At 46.6% G+C, this 18181-nt stretch overlaps 1 protein-coding gene across 4 annotated transcripts in view; it reads right to left on the reverse strand.

Annotated features, from left to right (window-relative positions):
- TESK2 (testis associated actin remodelling kinase 2) overlaps positions 1-2067 on the reverse strand; it is a 108502-nt gene extending 106435 nt beyond the window's left edge. For 2 of the 4 annotated variants that reach the window (XM_005303018.5, XM_042845045.2), the window contains exon 1: positions 1927-2067. The gene's annotated coding sequence lies outside the window, so the exon portion shown is untranslated. The remainder of the gene's footprint in view (positions 1-1926) is intronic. The other 2 variants (XM_065553719.1, XM_042845047.2) reach the window with 1 other exon arrangement.
- Between the last annotated feature and the right edge of the window lie 16114 nt (positions 2068-18181).

Here is an 18181-nt window from a genome sequence, read left to right on the forward strand (position 1 = left end):
GTAGAAACAGGTGATGTACTGGCACAAGAATGGCTTAGCCCAGTGAATTTAAAAAGACAGCATACACTTTCCATCAAGTGTTGGACAATGCCACAAAGATCTACAGTACAAGCTAATCATGTTTTATATGCAGCTATTTACATGAAGCCAGAGAAAAACTAGTGCAGGTGGAATTATATGGCAGATGTCTGTGGCCAGGCGGTAAGGGCCAGACAGCGGTCACACACCTTCTACTGACCTAGCAGATTATACAACAATGCACACATTTTCAAGCCAAAAAGACTTGGTAGAAATGTTTATGGAACATCCACTGGCATGTCAGACCTTCCCACAAGACACTTTTCTAAAGTTATAAATTCCAATGCAACATTCATGTGCAGATTATAAATTTACTGATCTGCAGATTGAGTGAGATGCTATAACTGTGATCTCAGATTATGAAAAATTATTATTACTTCAGAGGATATGTAAAGCTCATTTTTAAAGAACAGTTCATATATTAACCTAAATAATGGTTATAAGTTTCAACCTATTACCACACAAAAAATACAAAGAAAAGTCTCTCAGAGAACTCAGGATAAGATACAAAAACAATTCCATCAAATAATAACTGCAATTGTTTCAACTCACAAGACTCAGTATTCACCTGAGCACTTAAAAGTTCCACAGTAACTGGAATGGCATATACAGTACTAAGAAATATCATTTAAATTTAAAAATCATCTTTCATCTGAAAACCATAAAAAATATAAACATACACCTGCATGGCCAAGTCTGTCATTAACACAAGTTTGGTGGTGTGCCACAAAAAGGAATACTAACAGTGAAACCCACACCAAGCACTGCCTTCCTGGCACTGAAGTGATAACTTTTAAAGTATGGACATGCAGTGGTAACAAGGACGGCTCCGATGAACCCTCCCCCTACCAGAGTGACTGGATTTGTGTTTGTACCTTAGGTGGCTGCTTAAGGAGCTTCCACTGTAATGCTATGGATTTTAATAGCACCTTTCATCCAAATATCTCAACGCAAACACACCCACGTGCACCTGTTTAACCAAGCCCAGTATTATGTTTTTTGGCAGCAGACTGCAAAATAACCCGTGGGGCAGGAAGACACGATGCTGCCTCGGACCCACTGCTCCCCACCCAACTCTGTGACATGCTGGTCCCCCTCTAACCTTCTGCACCCCCAAACACCCTGACAACCTGCCCCATGACAAGCTGCTCTTCTCCCAGCCCCCTTCTCCTCCCCCCGCACCGTGACCCCCTGCTCTTCTCCCAACCCCCTTCTCCCCCTGCTCCATGACAAGCAGCTCTTCCTCCGACCCCCTGCTCCCTCCCACCCCATGTCAAGCTGCTCTTCCCCCGACCCCCTGCTCCCTCCCATCCCATGTCAAGCTGCTCTTCCCCCGACCCCCTTCTCCTCCCCCGCCCCATGGCCTCCTGCTCTTCTCCCAACCTCCTTCTCCCCCCCACCCCCATGACAAGCAGCTCTTCCCCCGCCCCCTGCTCCCCCCGCCCCCATGACCCCCTGCTCTTCTCCCAACCCCCTTCTCCCCCTGCTCCATGACAAGCAGCTCTTCTCCCTACTCCTCCCGCCCCCAAGACAAGCAGCTCTTCCTCTTCTCCCTCCCGCCCCCAAGACAAGCTGCTCTTCCCCTTCTCCCCCCCCCGCCCCCAAGACAAGCTGCTCTTCCCCTTCTCCCCCCCGCCCCCATGACAAGCAGCTCTTCCCCCGCCCCGTGATCCCCTGCTCTTCCCCCAACCCCCTACTCCCCCCGCGCCCATGGCCCCCTGCTCTCCCCCCGACCAGCTGCTCCCTCCAGCTCCAACCCCCCCCCCGTGCCCCCACGCACCCTCCAGCCCGCCCCGCCGCCCCCTGCAGCAGCAGTGACGGACACCCGCGGCAGCTCCCCGCCCTCACCTGCAGCGAGGCCCGGGCGGCAGCAGGGCCCGCGCGCCGGGAGGTGTCTCATAGCCGCGTCCCGCACCGGCAGCCCCGGCCCCTCAGCGCCCCGGGGAGGGTCTGTCGCCTCCGCCGCAAGCGAGGGGGGGCCATGTGGGGCGAGCCCCCCCACCAGTCGGGCCCAAGGGGAGGGGCCGCTGCGCGCCCGCCTAGACCCCAGCCTCTACCCCGCCAGCGCCTCGCTTCGGCCCAGCCCCCCTCGCCTCAACGCCACCGCGGCTCCGCCTGCGACTGAGCGACCCAGGCCCCAACACAGGGGCGGCCCCGAACGCTGAACGCCCCAACCACTGCCTCCAATCGGCACCGCTGGATGCTTGATGGACAGGCCCAGCTCGACCAATCAAAGAGCTCCCCCTTATGGTTGGCCAACATTATTTGATTGACAGCCATCTCGGCCGTCCACAATGAAATGCAACAACGCTCCGGCAACCGCCGGACCCACTAGGAAGCAAGGGACGGGACTGAGTGGGAGGGAATGGAGGGGGCGTTGCTAGGGGCGCCTCAAACCGATTGGCCAGCCGTTGAAGGCGGTGTGTAAATAAAAGATTGTCCAATGAGAGTGAGTTTGATGGTGATTGACACATATAAGAGCCAATTAGAAATGCTTTTGAGACGAGTGGTCGTGAAGCTGTCAACACCTAGTGCATCAACGGCGTGGGAGGGGTGATGGGCGAGAGCCTAGTCCGGAGCCGTGGTGCGAACAGGACCCAGCATGCACTGCGCCACCGCGTTCTAAGGGCCAGGGGTAGCACAGGGGCAGCCGGCTGTGTGCGGGGGGGGGCATAGGGGGAGACAGGGCCTGACCTGGGGGGGGCGACAGGGCCTGACCTGGGGGGCACAGTGGGAGACAGGGCCTGACCTGGGGGGGGCGACAGGGTCTGTGCGGGGGGGCACAGAGGGAGACAGGGCCTGACCTGGGGGGGGGGACACAAAGGGAGACAGGGCCTGACCTGGGGGGGCGACAGGGTCTGTGCGGGGGGGGGGGGGCACAGTGGGAGACAGGGCCTGACCTGGGGGGGGACACAAAGGGAGACAGGGCCTGACCTGGGGGGGCGACAGGGTCTGTGGGGGGGGGGGGCACAGAGGGAGACAGGGCCTGACCTGGGGGGGGACACAGAGGGAGACAGGGCCTGTGCGGGGGGTGGATACAGAGGGAGACAGGGCCTGACCTGGGGGGAGGAGGGGACAGGGTCTGTGGGGGGGGGGAAACAGAGGGAAACAGGGCCTGACCTGTGGGGGGGGGCACAGGGGGTGACAGGGATTGTGCAGGGGGGGGACACAGAGGGAGACAGGACCTGACCTGCTGGGGGAGGGGCTGATGCACTCTGCCTCAGACAACAGGGAAGCCTTCTGCTTGGTTTACCAGTGGCTGTGTGACTGACCATGGCCAAGCACCCAGGGTTGTCTGCAGGGCTCAGTCCTGTGACCTTCAGCACCAAACGCACAAGCCTAAGTAGCACCTGTGCTAAATGAGTGTTAGCAATCAGTGAGTTGTTATAATCCCAGGGGACACACACTGCACTATGCATGGTTATTACATATTCCTCCCCAGACAACATGGCCCCAAGTAGTAAAGGTTCCTACTAGTTAACATTCCCGCTGGGGCATCTTGTGGTAAATCACCCCTGGTCACTTTGTTACAGACCCCACAGTGATCAATGCGGATGGAACGCTGCTCATTCAGCTCCCCAAAACTCCCTCTACTAGTTCAATTCAAGAGTTCCCTGAGCCGGGAGCAGGTAGCAGGCTGTTATCCTTGTTGCAGACAACTACTGAAGGCACAAGCAGAAGCATTTAATCAAGAAGTATTGTGATAGCTTGCTGGTACCTGCCATCTTTATAGGCCACATCTCTGATCAGATTGAGACAGAGCTCTGCATGCCAGGACCTGTTGTCTCCATAGGGCCGTACCTCTACTTTAAATATCAGAATACCTGCAGCCTCATTCATTTTACACAAGTTAATTGGTCTTCTGGAAAATTGTCAACATGGTTCCATTAGGTGAGCAAAATTTAGATGCCCCTGTTTGAGGGTATTTACTCCTACCATGTGTGCCAAGCTACATGTATCTGACGCAAGTATAAAGTTATGGTGACACCTAGTGCTCAAACAAATAAACATATGTGGTGACAGAAATTACATAGAAAATAGAGGGGAAAGATGTATTAGGTCACATATTAGCCATCCTCTGAGGGGGATGTAATGATTTCAGCATTTTGGAAGTAGTCAGACACATAAAGCAAGGGGAAGAAATTTTGCCTGATAGCAAATACCAACCTGGAAGTGGACATTTTGTGCACAGAGGGAAACATGCACAGAGGAATACAGAAACAACAAGGAGTCCAGTGGCACCTTAAAGACTAACAGATTTATTTGGGCATAAGCTTTTGTGGGTAAAAAACCTCACTTCTTCAGATGCATGGAATGAAAGTTACAGATGCCGGCATTATATAATGACACATGAAGAGAAAGGAATACAGACTCTGCACTAGTTTGCACTGTAAAAATCTGTTCAGGTTGTGGGGACATGATGCTGTGAAGAGTAGCTCTCTCCCAGTCTTGCCTCCATTGCCTTCACTGGAATGAGTTATACCTGGGACAAATTTGGCCCTCTGTGCCTCAGTTTCCCCATCTGCTAAATGGGAATTATGACATTTATCAACCTCACAGTGGGTTGTAAGTTTTAATTCATTAATGTCCATAAAGTGATTTGACAGTCTCAGATGGGAAGGCAAAATATTATAAACATACACACTCATCTAAACCAAAGGAAAAGCTGACTGCAAAAAAACTCTTCATCTCTTCATTCTTTTTTGAATGACTTCTGCTGGGCTAGTCTCTCAACAAATGTCACTTCATTACAGTTTAATGGAGACTTACCTATCCTGGGTTTCAGTTAATTGCTTTTGATGCATAAACAACATACAATTTCAGCCTGAACAGTTCAAGTTTGGCAAAGTTATGAGCAACTTAAAAAAGCCATCTCAGAACAGGAAGTGTCAGGCAACCTTAACTATCACAATGCTACCAGTTCTGTCTACAATATATGATATTTTCTCTGTGTATTGTCATTGATACTGCAGTCTACTCTTTCTAATTTAGTCTAAAAAAAGTTTGATTCACATTCATAATGGAAGCATCAGTAGCAACTCCATTGTTCAAGTTGCGTTGAGATTTACACTTAAAGCATGGTTAGAGTCTGTTTCACACTTTAATCACTAAATTTAGTCTCCAAATTTTGCACAACTTTTCAATGGACTTTTCTATGTCAATTTAATGGGAAAATCTTGACTAACTTTTTCAGAGGAGACATTTTTAAAGCACTCTCTTTTTTTTTAATTGTATCTTATTTTTCCCCATTTTTCTTTTGAGTTCCTCTAGCTAAAAAATAACAGAACAGTTACCACTTGTAAGGCAACTCCCGTCTTTTAATGTACTGTGTATATATATACCTGCTACTGTATTTTCCACTCCATGCATCTGATGAAGTGGGTTCTAGCCCACGAAAGCTTGTGCCCAAATAAATTTATTAGTCTCTAAGGTGCCACAAGGACTCCTTGTTGTTTTTACCATAAACTCCAAACTTCACACATTCCCCACATACCCTAATGTGTATTCTGCTAACATCTCAGCCATAGAGCACTATCCAATGTTTACAATTAAACAGAGAGAATTATTAAGTTACTCATCACAACCTAATTCAGCTGTCCCAATAAAGCAGACAGAACTACTCAGATCTGTTAGCTACTTCTGTTTTCTGATGCTCTAGGGGACAGCTGCCTTTATAGCAAAATTGCAAGTGTCTGCCCTCTTGACAGCATGAGTTCAAGAATGGCCCCTTTCACTCAAAAGAAATTCCCTTAAGTTACACTTTGGGACTTTACATTCAAGTGCAGTTTATTCAAACAGTTCATTCTCAAGCAAAATTTAAAAGATTGCATAAACCAAACTTAAACATCTCAGTGTTTTCATGTCCATGCAGCAGATTGTGAATATTCAGCGTGGTGGGAATCTTGTAGAATTAAGTGTCCATTGCTGCTTCATTCTCAGTGAAACTACCAGCAACACATTTTTTGTTAATCTAGCTATTCCCCAGAACTCTCTTACAACAGTTGGTATTTTAAAGCAGATATTAATTAGCTCCAAGGTGACACCTTGTGGTAGCCATTCCAACTATTTGGGATATAATGCCTATTATACTGAAGCAAAAACATTCTCTTTCGCCCACTCTGTCCTTCCAAAAATGTCACCCAGTTTCTGCATTTCAACATGATTTCAATCTGTGTCTTTAATATAAACTACAGATGTCTTTGTTGGCAACTTTCATATGCAGGAATTTATATGAACTGGGGGTGTGGAGTAACATTACTACCCTACGCCAGTGCAATCTAGTAATCACAAGCCTCATTTGCTCTGTAGAAACACTGTTCATCTGTCTCAGGGGTGGCCAACCTGAGCCTGAGAAGGAGCCAGAATTTACCAATGTACATTGCCAAAGAGCCACAGTAATATATCGGCAGCCCCGCATCAGCTCTTTCCTGCCCCAGTGCCTCCCTCCCTCTGGTAGCCCCACCGATCAGCGTCTCCCCTCCCTCCCTGCACCTCCCAATCAGCTGTTTTGTGGCGTGCAGGAGGCTTTGGGGGGGGGTAGAGCGAGGGCACGGCAGGCTCAGGGGAGGGGGTGGGAAGGGGTGGAGTGGGGGCAGGGCCTGTGGCAGAGCCAGGGGCTGAGCAGTGAGCACCCCCCGGCACATTGGAAAGTTGGCGCCTGTAGCTCCAGCCCCAGAGTCGGTGCATATACAAGGAGCCGCATATTAACTTCTGAAGAGCCGCATGTGGCTCCGGAGCCACAGGTTGGCCACCCCTGATCTATCTATTTTTAATGTGCCCATCACTTGTGACATTATGCTCATAATTCCGTGAGGAAATGATCCACATTTGTAAGAGGACTTAAAAAGGGGATATTGTTATGAGCCCCAGTACTGCTGACAGATAACGGAAACTCTTTTTTACCTCAAGTGCTAGAGGCCTGGAGCAGAAGAGCGTGGGTTGAGCTGATGACCACATGTGTACATACATCAACAGCGACAGCCTGGTCTGAAACCAAAGTTACATGCTGACTATTTGCAGCTCCCCAGCGAACAGGTCTGAGTGACACTTGCAAAACTCTGGTACTAAAGCCTGCAGAAGGTGAATGGCTTATAGAGCTTTCCATTGTTTCCTGGAAGGAGGAAAACTAATGTTGGATGGAAAGAGATCAAAGAGAAAGGTCTGCAGAGATCACAGTGCTGCTTTATTTGTAATGATCTTTTGTTTGCATTCAGGAAGAGCAGGCAAGAGTTACACATCCTGAAAACACCACTACAGGAAGCTCTGTTCACTATGGGGGCTCCCCCTTCTCCCCCTCCTGCTGCCCTTGTGCTGGTTGTCCTGCTTAAAGATCAAATACTCCAGAAAACAGTTCTGTGGTTTGTGGTTTACATCTTTCTTCTTTCAGTATGACTGCCTTCCCCAAAGAGATCACTTTATCTGTCTGAGCGTCACAGGCCTTGCAAAGAGCAGGCATGGTTAATGCACCCAGTGGCACTAAAAACAGACATAAAAAGAACTCTGGTAATAGGAGACAGGAGGGGAACTCCCTGCCTCAGAGCATTTGAAATGCACCTGGGACAGTGGGATGAAAGAAGGATGTTTCTTCTTTACAAAATAATCAAATCTCTGACTACCCATACATTCCAGATGGCTGTTAACATGAATGCATAAGCGGGATGGGGGAGGTATACTCAGGGCCGGCTCTAGGCACCAGCGCCCCAAGCATGTGCTTGGGGAGGCACTTTTCAAGGGGCAGCATTCGAGTGCTTTTTTTTTTTGCTTGGGGCGGCAAAAAACCTAGAGCCAGCCCTGGGTATATTAAGCCAAAGTAGGGAAGTGTTATTACCGCTGTCTAGGTGAGACTGTTACTGGAATATTGTGTTCAGTTCTGGTGTCCACAATTTGTAAAGAATGTTGACAAATTGGAAAGGGTTCCGAAAAGAGCAACAAGAATGATTTGAGATCTGGAAAATATGCGTGAGAAATTTGTCGTGAGAAATAAAAGAAGCTTAACAAAACGAAGATTAAGAGCTGACTTGATCCCAGTACCTAAATGAGAAGAAAATTTCTGAAGTAAAGGGCACTTTTCATCTAGCAGACAAAGGCAGAACACGTTGATGGCCGGAAGCTGAAGCTAGACAAATTAAAGCAAGAGATAAGGTGCACATTTTTAACAGTGAGGGAGTTAACCTTTGGAATAATTTACCTAGGGATGTGGTGATGGATTTTCCATCAGCTGAAATCTTTGCATGAAAACTGGATGTCTTTCTAAAAAAGGGCTAGCTCAACTAGAAGTGATGGGCATGATACGGGAGTCACTGGATTAGGATCTCTCATAGTGGTCCCTTCTGGCCTTGAAAATCTCTTCATATAAGGAGGTCACTTCTGGTAATCGTAACATCTACACTCTGGGTATCCTGCACTGATACCACAACATCCTAATCACTGTAGACGTGATCACAAACCCACTTGTGTTAAATGATGCTGTCAGGCCTGATCCAGCAAAGCCCTTAAGATGTGCTTGAAGTGAAACAGCTGCGTAAGTGCCTTGCTGGACAGGGGCCAGAGCACTCACCACGTTGTAGGATCACGTCTATAATAAATTGACTAATGATTATTATATTTGATTTGTATTATCGTAATACCCAGGAGCCACAGCTCTCCACTCCTGTCTTCTTGCACAATTGGCTCTGACACCTCCGGTTTGTAACAGCTGCTGGGTACTTTATTTGTGTTTTACCAACCATGCCCCTCTCACAGTCCCGTGCAGCAGTTCTATTTACAGAGTCCTACAATCATTGTTACTTTTTGCCAAAGACTGCTAGCCTCTCTCTCCTGCGTAGCCTTCCTGTGTTCCTTTTCTACTCTTCAGTTAACGGGCTAATTCTTTCCTTAGCTCTCCCCAGGTCAGGCTGATCTAGTAATTAACCGCCCTTCCTTCAATCAGGAGCTCTTGGAGAAACTAATTGGATTTACAGTGAACAGTTTCCCAGTAGCAGCCGTGTTAGTCTGTATCCGCAAAAAGAACAGGAGTACTTGTGGCACCTTAGAGACTAACAAATTTATTTGAGCATAAGCTTTCGTGGGCTACAGCCCACTTCTTCGGATGCATAGAATGGAACATATATTGAGGAGATATATATACACACATACAGAGAGCATGAACAGGTGGGAGTTGTCTTACCAACTCTGAGAGGCCAATTAAGTAAGGGAAAAAATACTTTTGAAGTGATAATCAAGATAGCCCAGTACAGACTGTTAAGAAGTGTGAGAATACTTACATGGGGAGACAGAGTCAATGTTTGTAATGGCTCAGCCATTCCCAGTCTCTATTCAAGCCTAAGTTGATTGTATCTAGTTTGCATATCAATTCCAGCTCAGCAGTTTCTCGTTGGAGTCTGTTTTTGAAGTTTTTCTGTTGTAAGATAGCCACCCGCAGGTCTGTCACTGAATGACCAGACAGGTTAAAGTGTTCTCCCACTGGTTTTTGAATGTTATGATTCCTGATGTCAGATTTGTGTCCATTAATTCTTTTGCGTAGAGACTGTCCGGTTTGGCCAATGTGCATGGCAGAGGGGCATTGCTGGCACATGATGGCATATATCACATTGGTAGATGCGCAGGTGAACGAGCCCCTGATGGCATGGCTGATGTGATTAGGTCCTATGATGATGTCACTTGAATAGATATGTGGACAGAGTTGGCATCGGGGTTTGTTACAAGGATAGGTTCCTGGGTTAGTGGTTTTGTTCAGTGATGTGTGGTTGCTGGTGAGTATTTGCTTCAGGTTGGGGGGTTGTCTGTAAACGAGGACAGGTCTGCCTCCCAAGATCTGTGAGAGTGAGGGATCATCTTTCAGGATAGGTTGTAAATCTTTGATGATGCACTGGAGAGGTTTTAGTTGGGGGCTGAAGGTGACAGCTAGTGGTGTTCTATTATTTTCTTTGTTGGGCCTGTCTTGTAGGAGGTGACTTCTGGGTACTCGTCTGGCTCTGTCAATCTGTTTTTTCACTTCAGCAGGTGGGTACTGTAGTTTTAAGAATGCTTGATAGAGATCTTGTAGGTGCTTGTCTCTGTCTGAGGGACTGGAACAAATGCAGTTGTATCTTAGAGCTTGGCTGTAGACAATGGATCGTGTGGCGTGTCCTGGGTGGAAGCTGGAGGCATGTAGGTAAGTGTAGCAGTCAGTAGGTTTCCGGTATAGGGTGGTATTTATGTGACCATCGCTTATTAGCACAGTAGTGTCCAGGAAATGGACCGCTTGTGTGGATTGATCTAGGCTGAGGTTGATGGTGGGACGGAAATTATTGAAATCATGGTGGAATTCCTCAAGGGCTTCTTTTCCATGGGTCCAGATGATGAAGATGTCATCAATGTAGCTAATACTGTGCTAATAAGCAATGGTCACATCAATACCACCCTATACCGGAAACCTACTGACTGCTATACTTACCTACATGCCTCCAGCTTCCATCCAGGACACACCCATGTCTACATTGGCCATTGTACATTGGCCAAACCGGACAGTCTCTACGCAAAAGAATTAATGGACACAAATCTGACATCAGGAATCATAACATTCAAAAACCAGTGGGAGAACACTTTAACCTGTCTGGTCATTCAATGACAGATCTGCGGGTGGCAATTTTGCAACAGAAAAGCTTCAAAAACAGACTCCAACGAGAGACTGCTGAGCTGGAATTGATATGCAAACTAGATACAATCAACTTAGGCTTGAATAGAGACTGGGAATGGCTGAGCCATTACAAACATTGACTCTATCTCCCCTTGTAAGTATTCTCACACTTCTTATCAAACTGTCTGTACTGGGCTATCTTGATTATCACTTCAAATTTTTTTTTTCCTCTTACTTAATTGGCCTCTCAGAGTTGGTAAGACAACTCCCACCTGTTCATGCTCTCTGTATGTGTGTATATATATCTCCTCACTATATGTTCCATTCTATGCATCTGAAGAAGTGGGTTGTAGCCCACGACAGCTTATGCTCAAATAAATTTGTTAGTCTCTCAGGTGCCACAAGTACTCCTGTTCTTTTTACAGTGACCAGTGTGCTTCAGCTGCTGTTCTCAGTACTCTATCACACAGCCTGTCATGGACCAGGACCCCAGTGTGCTAGATGCTGTACAAATCCAGAACACAAGGACAATCTCTGCCCCAAAGAGCTGGCAATACAAGTATAAGATGAGACAACAGATGGATACAGACAGACCAACAGGGAAGTAACAAGGAAACAATAAGTGTCTGTCAGAATTACTCTGTACTGTATAGACCTACTCAACTGTATTATAGATCCTATCCTACTAACTGCTAATGCAGTTTGCCTTTAGCTCAAATTGTAGGGGTCTACGCTGTTGTATTAGGAGACTCTGAGTTCTATTCCTGCTCTTGCCACAAAATCCCCAATGACTATAGTAGTAACTAATCATCAGTAGTCATGCAGTTGTGAAGATAATGATTATTTTGCATTCATATTACACCTTTTATATAAATATTTGGAAGATATGACAAAGGTAGATATATATTCCCATTTTGCGGGTGGGGAAACTGAGTCACAAAGCAAGGCCGTGACTTACTATCACACAGTCGAGGGGTGGCAGAGCTGGAAATAGAATCCAGGAGTGTTGACTCCCAGCCCCTGCTCTGGACACGAGACCACCTCACCTCCCTTTGATCTCGAGTCTTACTTCAAAAATAGCGTCTCTGTAGCTACCTACATGATGGAATAGTGGCAGCTGAACCTAAAAGATTGGAGGTTCTGTTTGGATATGTTTGGGTGCTTTGCCAGCCTCTCAGGTTTGTAAATGGGAATATGAATGTCTGCATGGAGACTTACTCTTTAAATTCACAGACTACCTTATACTGGGATAACCTCCCCTTGCAGACAAGCTAGGAATGAAAACTCATAGAGTTACCTGTGGAATTTGTTCCTGGACTTCTCCACAGAAGGGGACAATATGGCACTCAGATGTCTCAGAAATTCCATGGAGGCAAACAGGCCCAATTCAATGGGAAAATGTTAAACAGACATTGTAAAGTAATTTAGATCCAACATACATTGCTGTTTGTTATTTCTGTTTGGGTAAGCCCTAAGGATCCCAAACAGGGACCAGAGTCATTGTACTAAGCAACTTAAAAATGTAATATTTATACATTCTAATAAGACCAGACACATTTTCATGAAAATTGTTTCTTTCCCCCAACGGAAACATATTTTGGGGGAGAAAGAGGTTTTTAAATATCCCCATACGATGTTTGCAAACCAGCACACCGCAGCATTGTGTTAGTGAAGGTGCATCACAAAATTAAACTGACTAAAACCAGACTAATCTGGTTTCCATATGCCCAAGAGGAAGGAAGTGTAAATAGCAAACAAAAGGTGAAAATCACCTTGTTCCTATGCAGAGACCTGTAGTGGGACGTAAGTGGTGCAGAGGCATCACAGCCTTCAGTGATGAAAATCAACATTTTTACATTATTGTATTATGGAATAATCGTCTGTGTAAGAAACACTGTTAAGGAATATTTTGTTTTTAAATGTAATGGGTCAGATTCCACTCCTACTTACACCAATGTAAATCTGGAGTAATTAAATTGAAGCCAATAGATTTACACCCGGGCGCCTGTGAAGAATTTGGTCCCTGTTGTGTGTTGATCGTTTTGTTTTATTTGTTTGTTTTGACATTGTCCTTTTACTATCTGCTGTCCCTGCTGAATATCAAATAGGACAGCATGTGGAATTAAGCCTCCAGGGTTTCAGCAACAGATCAAACTCTCGGGATTTGAAAAGGCTTCTTGATGAGCTCTTCTGGAAGATATTTTTATCTATTCCACATCCCTTGATGTGATTACAGGTGGGCTTTTCAGATGAGATGAGATTTATTTGCAGATAAAAAAGAATTCCCACTCTGCTTTCAAGTGGTAGAGCTAAGAGCTGATGCAACACTTGGTCCTCCTTCCCCTGCCTAGTTATCTCCATGTTTGCATGTTTCGAGCCACATGAACAATTCTGAGCATTGGCAGTTTGAGTTCTTTCCTCTGTGGGCCTTGTATAGACTTGGATTTACAGCTCTGATGGTAGACGGTGTTAGCTACCATTTGCTAATTAACATGTTTGAAAAGTCTAGTGTGGAGAAGGCAGCATAGCACATGTTAAAGTCTAAGGACGTATCTACACTTAAAACCAGGGCGCTTCAGTGAATGCTACCTACGCTAATGGGAGGGGTTCTCCCGTTGGCATGGCTAATCCACCTCCACAAGAGGTGGTAGCTAGGTTGATGGGAAAATTCTCCTGTCGACATAGCACTGTCTACACCAGGGGCTAGGTCATTTTAACTGCCTCGCTCAGGGGTGTGGATTTTTCACACGCCTAAACCATGTATTTATAACAGCCTAATTTCCTAGAGTAGACCAGGCCTAAGGTAGACTTTATCTCAACTGGTTTAGCACATGTTAAAGGCAATGCACCATGTCTACACTAGACTTTTCAAACATGTTACTAGTTAGAATATGTTCTAACAACACTCTTTTCCCCCTAGGCTAGACCTGGTCTACATTAGAATTTACATCAATATAGCTACTTCTGTCAGGGATGTGAAAAATCCACACTCCCGAGAAACGTAGTTATACCGACCTAACCCTGGTGCAGACAGCAATCGGTCAATGGAAGAATTCATCCATCAACCTCACCACCGCCTCTTGGAGAACCCCTCCTGTCAACGTATGTGGTGTCTACGCTCAAGGGCTACAGCGGCTCAGCTGGGCCTCTGTCGCATTTCTAGTGTAGACAAGCCCTAAGCGTATGTCTACACAGCAAAAAAAAACGTGCAGTAGCAAGTCTCAGAGCCCAGGTCTACGGACTTGGGCTCATGCTGTGGAGCTAAAAATAGCAGTGTAGACATTTGGCTGGGGCTCGCATCTGGGCTCTGAAACCCAGCGAGGGGGAGAGTCTCAGAGCCCAGACTCCAGCCCAAGCCCAGACATCTACACCGGTACTTTTAGCCCCGCAAGCCGAGTCAGTTGACCCAGGCTCTGAGATTTGCTGGCGCAGACCTTATTATTATTATTTTTTTACCTGTGCAGACCTTCCCTGGGTAGCTAGAGGTTTGTTGCAGTGTGAGGAAAGTCTGGATTAGAAACAAATAAAGAACTACCTGGGCAGATAGATATTAATGGCTAGGCAGCTGGTGTGCAGTGAGCACGGCTTTTTGCTCATTGTTCCCTGGTGTTCCCCCTGGGTGTTTTGTCAGACCCATCTGGTGCCTCTTGTCTTATACTTGCCTTGGCTTGTAAGGTCTTTGAGGCAGGACCATCTGTCTGTGGAGAGCCTAGCACAAGGGCGTTCTGGTCTATGGGTGGGGTTCCTAGGAGTTACCACAATATAAATAATACATTAAAATGCAATAACCTCAGCTGGGTTGAGACAATGTATTTTTGATAGGGGTTATGGTCACTGTATTTCTCCCCCACTCACCTCCCGCCCCATTTTATGGGACATGTTCAGGTTAGACGTCTGAAATGTTGTTACCAATAACACCCGAGACGATCTCGACTGAAAGAGTTTGAAAAAGCAGATGTCATTTTGCTCCACTTATGCTGTTTATTGTCTGCACTTTGCTCAGCTGGGGGCAGTGAAACATCACAGCAGGGAAGTGATATCCGTGAGCCAGCTTTGGTGTGTACATGAGGGCACAAAAAAACTGGTCCTCTATTTTGAACTCCTGTTCAGGGGCTAGCCAGAATCCCAGAGACTCATGTGTTTCCTAACGCTTCCACTGTGAGCAATGAAGGAAGGGATGATGGCGGGGGGCATGGCCCCAACCCTTTCCATTAGCCTGCAGAAGAGGCCAGGCACAAGAGGAGGAGTTTTCTTCACCCTTCCCAAGGTGGACCTGCTATACCACGTTCACGCTCCAAGAGGAATTCTCGCTGACTCAAAGGGCAGAATCTTCGTCCAATGCAGGGGTCAAACTGGAAGGAAAAAGGCAACGGGACTTATCCAAGCTCCACCCATGCTCTGCCACTTGAGTCACCATAGATTGTGCGGATGTTCAAAGGATGGTCACGCAGCTCCTTGAGCTCCACTGGGCTCCCTGAGCAGTGCTTCCCCTCTGGGAGGCCTGAATGTGCCCATGGATTCGGCAGGGCTCCTTGGGCTTGGCAGCGTTTTGATTGGAGGAAAGACAATAAGTGCTGGTATCTCCCCAATGCCACGTGGCACCATGCTTAGCGGTGAGTCACAGTGCATGCTGCGGTCTGGGCGCCTGCTTCTCCTTTCCCACACGAGGCATGAAATCGTTAGCAGTGTCGACATTTAAACTCTCCTCAGGGATCAGCTGAATTAACACTTCTCTGAGATGAACAGGGCAGCTCACACCTCTCAGAGTTAGGGTTGCAGGTTGTCTGTAGACTTATGTCTGCTTTCCTCGCACTCTGTTCACATTCGTTACGTTTTCTTCGCAACCATAACGGCTAGAGACGTTTGTGTGTTTTTTTTTCAATTGAAAGCTGAGGTTCTTTAGAACAAGAGAGCAGTTTGAAAGAGGGGCCAGTAGGCCGCACTGCCATGAATCGCTCAAATCCAAACCCTGACCCTATGTTAGTTGCCTCAAACATGTTCAGTTGTTGTCTGTCTTCAGGGTCTGCTGCTATTAGATTCCTCCACCGATTCGTGGCAGTCCGGCCTACTGACCCGTCTTTCAAACTGCTCTCTTGTTCTAAAGAACCTCAACAGTTGAGAAGGAAAAGCACCACACAGCGGTTCCTTAACTGAGCTCCCCTGGTCTTCCTCCCAAAGGGTAGGGAGGAAAAGGAGACCCTGTCCTGTGGCTAAACTTCCAGACCTAGTGCTCCCCCAGCCTGCCAGCTGTTTAGCCCAGTTCCAATCCCTTGAGTCATCAGAGCCACCCTGCTTGTTATGTCTCCCCAAGTATAGCTCTGGAGCTATTCTGTCTGATCTCTTTCATTGAACTGTTTTTATCCATTCTTCCTTCCCACTAGGTTACGTAGCCATGAAGTGTCCTTGTGGGGGAAAAAGATGAATGAGGAGCGATAGACAGAGGGAGAACGAGAAGCCTCCAGCCTTGTAGCCAGGCTCACTGCTTGCATCACAGTTATCAAAAATAGATTAATGGCATCTCTCTCCACATTGGAGGCAATGACAGAGGAGATGTAATAGTCTGGAAAAATGCAGAGCAAATGCTCCCTTTTGCTGTGCTGTTAGTGACCTGGGGGCATCTTCCCTTCTCTGACAAATTCCTCTCCCTAGGTTGTGATTTGCTGTTTATCAAACCTTGCTCGTCTTATGCACTGACCCTGAAAAAAATAATCACCCGGGTTATCTTTTCTGCTTTCGTTATTCTGCTCCCAGCAATATTCCCTTTGGTAACAGAATCCCCCTTCTGCAGAGAGTTTATAACTCAGCCACACAGAGTCCCACTTTTGAGTAGCACCCCAAGTGTAAAGCACTTCCAGAAGGGATATGTAGTGCATACAGTTTGGGTGCCATGTCATTATGTCTGTCTGATCAAAGATGAATCCTGATGGCCACCAACCTTTCTGCGATCAGAATGGAGCTAGTAATTTTACCCAGGGCACGTGAGGCAGAGTAGAATCCCACTCATTCGTCTACAGGGCACAGCGAGATTAAGTGACTTGCCCCAGGTCATGCAGCAGGTCAGTGGCAGAGCCAAGACTAGAATCTAGATCTTCTAAGTCCCAGTCTAGTGCTTGGAACTGCTGCTCCTTGCCAATGCACCAAATGCTCTCTCTCCCCCCACTTCTCCCATGCAGCCTCCTATCCTGATCTTGTCCCTGACAATATCTCCATGACTGATGTCTGAACAGCTGTCCTGTGTGTTGTAGTGCAACCAATCTGTGGCCCCCAAGGACTTCACAGTTGTCATTATGTTGCACTCAGTGACTGCTTGGAATGTCATGACAGCAGTGGGAATAACACTCAGAGTCTTCAGCTCTGCTTGCGATGAAGGGAAATATCGTATAATTGTTAACTGTTCGGGGCCTGTGAAACCAGCTGAGCCATTCCAATAGAGGCCAGTGTCACATCACTGTATTTATGTGTCTCTCCCACAGTTACGGGCTGGTAAGGTTGTCTCTCTCCTGCTCTTCCTAATTCCCTTGTTTTCCCCTGGTGTATCTGCTTCCTTGTATTAAATTACATCGTCATAATGATAATCTCTGGTCTGGTCCATACATTGGTTTTCAGCCAGAAACAAGCAGACGGAAGCTAAAGCACATTGCAAAACAGAACACGACTTTGGCAGAAGTCAATGCATTGATCATTGCGTGTGTAACTTTATTTCAGAAGCTGCTATGGATACCACATGGTATTTTTCGCTCTGTATTCATTGTTGTTCTACCTCCCTCAAACTGTGAACTCCAAGTCTTCTGCTAAATGGAATGAAAGACTAGATTCACTGTAGCTTCCAAGTTCCTTTGTATCTTCCGCTGACTACTGTGCTGTTTTGTAACATCTAATGATAATATTGAATCACAATAATTAACTCTGCACCAGTAATAGAATGAAAAATAGCTGTCTAGTGTTTCCCCAATGATGAAAGAGCAGTAAGTGTCATCACAAAGGTGGTGTTACTTCGATACAGTAGCTTCATGTGTACTTTCTGTATTCTACAGACGTGAACATACTGAGAGTGCTCAATTATGTGTATTAATAATAATTAATAATGAGCAGAACTGGTAAACTATAGCAGTGACCTGCAGGGGGTCGCCTTTGCACATATTTTTCAGGATATTTACTACCGGCCTATAGGGCAGGGGTTCTCAAACTGGGGGTCGCGACCTCTCAGGGGGTCATGAGGTTGTTACATGGGGGGTCGTGAGCTGTCAACCTCCACCCCAAACCCTGCTTTGCCTCCAGCATTTATAATGGTGTTAAATATATTTAAAAGTATTTTTAATTTATAAGGGGGGGTCGCACTCAGAGGCTTGCTGTGTGAAAGGGGTCACCAGTACAAAAGTTTGAAAGCCGCTGCTCTAGGGCATGATAGCAGCATGATGCTCTCCATAATCTCTATGCTGTTGAAAATATCTTGTATCCAGTGTCACTGCTTAATTAAAGCAAATG

Source organism: Chrysemys picta, chromosome 8 (genome assembly GCF_011386835.1).
Source record: "Chrysemys picta bellii isolate R12L10 chromosome 8, ASM1138683v2, whole genome shotgun sequence".
NCBI lineage: Eukaryota > Metazoa > Chordata > Testudines > Emydidae > Chrysemys > Chrysemys picta.